A 5,168-nucleotide genomic window follows, 5' to 3' on the forward strand; every position below is an offset into this window, starting at 1 on the left:
GACATTTTTGGGAGGATTTAGATGAGATGATGTGTGGTATTCCGCATACTGAAAAGCTTTTCATAGGAGGATATTTTAACGGCCATATTGGAGTGACGTCTGGGGGGTATAATGATGTGCATGGTGGCTTCGGGTTTAGAGATAATAACGAAGGGGAACTTCTCTATTGGACTTTGCTAGAGCATTTGAATTGTTGATAACAAACTCGAGTTTCCCGAAGAAGGTGGAGCACTTGGTCACCTTCCGAAGTTCGGTAGCCGTGACTCAGATTGATTATCTTCTCTGCAAGAAGTCCGATAGAGCTCTTTGCACGAATTGCAAGGTCATCTCGAGTGAGAACCTCATGATCATTCATAGGCTCATGGTCATGGACCTTGACATCACGAGGAAGAGGGCGATGTATAGACAACCTAGGGTCAAGTGGGGAGACTTGACGGAAACTAAAGCACAAGAGTTGGTGTTAAGTTGATGACTATGGGGCTTTGAGAAGTAGCAGGGATACAAGCGCTATGTGGACCACGACTGCGTGGTGCATTAGGGAAGCCGCTAGAGAGGTATTAGAGATCTCGAAGGATTACTCTGGTGGTAGAATAGAGAGGTGAAAGGAAAAGTGGAGACCAAGAAAGCGGCATATCTGAAGCTAGTGGAAATTGTAGACAAGGGGGAGAGAAGGGTGAATAAGGAGCAATATAAGTTAGCTAAGAAGGAGGAAAAATTAGCAGTTACGGCGGCTTTGACTGCGGCTTTTGGTCATTTGTACGAAGAACTCGAGGGCAGAGGTGGGGATAAGAGGTTGTTTAGGTGAGCCAAGGTAAGATAAAGGAAGGCCCATGACTTGAACCAAGTGAAGTGCATCCACTACAAAAAAAATTAAAATTAGCTACGAATGTCGTCGCTAATCTGTTGCTAAAATGCTCATAGCTAGCACAATTTCTTGATAATCCATCGCTAAATAAGATTAGCGATGAATTTTTCTGTTTAGCTAAAGAATTTGTCCGTCACTAAAACCTGATTTTTTAGTAGTGATCAAGGATGAAGAAGGTAAAGTTTTGTTGGCAGATGGCATACCTACTTCCATAGTCTCTTGAACAAGGAGGGAGATAGGAACAATGTACTGGGTGATTTGGAACTCTCCAGGATTCGTTGTGACTTTGGATATTGTAGGCGGATTAGAGTTGAGGAGGTTGAGGGGGTTACGCGTAAGATGAGTAGGGGCAGAGCGACCGGGCCGGAAGAAATCCTGGTGGAGTTTTGGAAGAGTGCAGGCAAGGCGGGCTTGGAGTGGCTCATTAGGTTATTTAATGTCATTTTTAGAACGAAGAAGATGCCCGAGGAGTAGAGGTGGAGCACGATGGTTCCTTTAAACAAGAACAAGGGTGATATCCAAAATTGCAATAACTATCGGGGTATCAAGCTGCTTAGCCATACTATAAAAGTTTGGGAGAAGATGGTGGAGCTAAGGGTAAGGAGGAATGTGTCTATTTCTGAGAATCAACTCGGGTTTATGCCGGGGCGCTCGACTATAGAGGCCATTCAACTTATTAGGAGTTTAATGGAGCAATACATGGAGAGGAAGAGGGAATTGTATATGGTGTTCATCGACTTAGAGAAGGCGTACGATAAAGTCCCGAGGGAGGTTTTGTGGAGGCGTTTGGAGGCTAGACGTGTACCTATTTCCTACATTAGGGTGATTAAAGACATGTACGATGGAGAAAAAACCCAAGTGGAGATGGTGGGAGGGGACTCGGTCCATTTTTCGATCATGATGGGGTTGCACCAGGGGTTGGCACTCAACCCTTTTTTGTTTGCCCTTATATGGTGCACGCCCACACGCTCGTCACCTAGCATGTGCGTTGTTGATACCCAATTTTTTCCTCATATTTTCAAATATATATATATATATATATATTCAAAATAGTACGTATGCATCAATAGTGTATATGCATCATCATTTGATTTACAAGAATATACAAGTATTTTCATAATTTTTCGTAATTTTTAAAGGTTTTAAATCAATTTATTTCTGTATTTTTATTATATAAATACACATTAATTACCTTACAAATACTTTTATGATGATTTTATCATCTAAATTCATCATTTACACCCATATTAGGTTTTAAATATTTTTAGTACATTTGTTATAATTACATTTGCATTTTAAAGGCTAAAATTACATATTTTTGCAATAATAGCCTATATGTACTTATAATTACTTTATATATGCAACAATAACCTTTTTATATTTTTATAATGTTTAATATTTGTTTTCAATCATTTTTATGCACAAATTATATTTTTATTAATTTTACAAATTATTTTATTGGTTAAATTTGGGTATTTAAAATCTGGTCCCAATTTTAATTGATTTCGGACCTAATACTACTCAAACAAGCCCAATTCACCCAAGCCCAATACTCCTAACCCAATTACCCTTACCCATTCATTAAAACCCGACCCCAGTCCGTTTAAATCTCGGCCGTTGATCAAAGATGATCAACGTCCCACAAATAACCACCCCCCCTTTCCTTATATCTCCCTCCTCTCTACCCTAACCCTCATTTCCCTAAACCCGCCTCCCTTATTTCCCCTCTAATGATGAACCCTAATTCCGCCGCCTCACCCAAATCCCGTTCCTAATGGGATTCTTTCCCTATTCCCTTGCCATTTCGGTGTTTTTCCCTTATTTGGTGCTATGTTACGAAGTGACTTAGGTACTTGCCTAAACATGGTAAGTACCCCGCTTTGATTCTGTCCAAATCTATGTTTGTCTCTTGAATCTGGACAACCTTGAGTCCAAGCACGTTATTTTGTAATGATTCTCTCATATCTTGTTGATTCGCACTAAACCCTAAAGGTTAGGGTTCCAGATTTTTCTTTGATTCGAACCTAAACTGGTTCAAACTCTGATTTCTAGCATTTTTCCGTCTATATTCATTCTATTACTTGTGAATCTGCTTATTTTTGTCGATTCCCTTCACTTACCTAATTTAGGGTTTCAGACCCTTTTACTTGAACCAAATCTGGTTTGATTCTAGGTTTCCTTTTGAATAATTTCTTACCTATGTTTATTTTTATGTTAATATGTGATTCTTTGCCTTTTTTGTCTGCCGATTTTGTGGTTTACCTACAATTAGGGTTTCAAACCCTTTTTACTTGAACCAAATCTGGTTCGATTTTGTGCTTCGTTTGAACAATTTCCTCTCAATGCTCATTATATGCATTGTGTGATTCTTTGCCTTATTTTTCTGCTGATTTTTTGTATTTTTACCTAAAATTTAGGGTTCAATTTTACTGATTTAAGTACTTGCCTTTAGTGTTGGTTCTTGATTATTCCTTTTTGCTTTTTGATTATTCCCATCCCCTAAGGTTGGTTCTTGCATATTGGCATCATCAGCATATCATACCAAATTCAGAGGCCCTCCACCTCCTCCTCCTCCAAGTGATCCTAAAAGTAAGGGAAAGGCTAAGATGGATGACATGAGTGGTATCAGGAAAGATAACGTTGCGCATGCGAAAAATGTTGAAACTTCAGATGGTCGGAGTACTCCGGCACAGAATGATTTGATTCTACGGTTGGAGCAGAAAATACTGGAAATGCAAGGGGAACTTGAACAGGTCCGTAACTTGGCAAACCTCTCCCTCACCTTAAACGTCCCGGATATTAACCAACAGAACGCCCAAAACCCAGCACCTCCTCAAAACACACCAAACCAACATCCACAAAACCCTCCCGCACCTCATCAATACGGCACACTTCCTCAAAATCCTAAGCCTCCACCAGTGCCAACTCCTCCTCAACACCAACATCTTCCGACTCAGTATCCACAAACTACTACCTAACATACTCCTCAAAATACACAGCAACCTACCCCCGATCCGCAGAACTCAACCAATGATCATCACTACACCTAAATCCCCGGTATCTACCAAAGTAACCCCATATACGTAGAAACTCTACCTCACCCCACTCAACAAACCCCATACACACCAGAATCCGCCGAGAAGGACCTGCTCATCAAGAATATGGCAGAGGAACTTAAGAAGCTCACAAGCCGAGTCCAGGGTGTCGAAGGGGGTAAAGGTATTGAGGGTTTGAACTATGAAGATCTGTGTATTCAGCCAGATGTAGAACTGCCGGAGGGTTACAAACCTCACAAGTTCGAGATGTTTGACGGAACAGGTGATCCGAAGGTGCATTTGAGAACATTTTGTGACAAGCTTGTAGGAGTTGGCAGGGATGAAATAATTTGCATGAAGCTGTTCATGAGAAGCCTCACTGGAGACGCCTTATCTTGGTACATCAGTCAGAACCCAAAGAAATGGGTTAATTGGGTAGGCACGGCATCGAATTTCATGGATCGGTTCAGGTTTAACACAGAAAATGCACCAGACATTTTCTATATTCAGAATCTCAAGAAGAAGCCAACAGAGACTTTCCGTGAGTATGCTACTCGATGGAGATCAGAAGCTGCGAAAGTAAGGCCGGCATTAGAAGAAGAGTAGATGAAATAGTTCTTCGTCCGGGATCCACAATACTACGAAAGGTTAATGGTTATCAAGAATCACAAATTCTCCGACATCATCAAATTGGGGGAAATGATTGAAGAAGGGATCAAAAGCGGAATGATAACTAATTTTGAGGCATTACAGGCTACGAATAAAGCTTTGCGGTCAGAGGGTATATCCAAGAAGAAAGAAGTAGGGGTCGTGATGGTATCCCAAGGTCTGAAGTCTCCTCTCACATATCAAACACCTTCACCCACATATCAGCCTTCACCTCCCAGATACCAATAACCTGCCACCACTTACCATACCTATAACACCCAACCCGCACACTACCACTCACCACCAGCCCGCCAAAACTACCAAAAACCTAGACAAAATTTTGAACGCAGACCACCCAGACAATACACCCCAATTGTTGAACCTGTAGACCAATTGTACGAGAGACTGAAGGTTGTCGGTTATATCACTCCCATTCTCGCTGTCGCCATGGAAAATTCCTCTCAATGGGTCAATCCAAATAAGACATGTTCCTATCACTCAGGCATGAAAGGTCATACTATTGATGAGTGCCATACTTTGAAGGATAAGATTCAGACACTAATTGACACCAAAGTCATACAGGCAAAGGAGGCTGCCCCCAATGTCCATAACAATCCTCT

The sequence above is a fragment of the Nicotiana tabacum genome, chromosome 2 (assembly GCF_000715075.1).
Source record: "Nicotiana tabacum cultivar K326 chromosome 2, ASM71507v2, whole genome shotgun sequence".
In the NCBI taxonomy this organism is placed as follows: Eukaryota; Viridiplantae; Streptophyta; class Magnoliopsida; order Solanales; family Solanaceae; genus Nicotiana; species Nicotiana tabacum.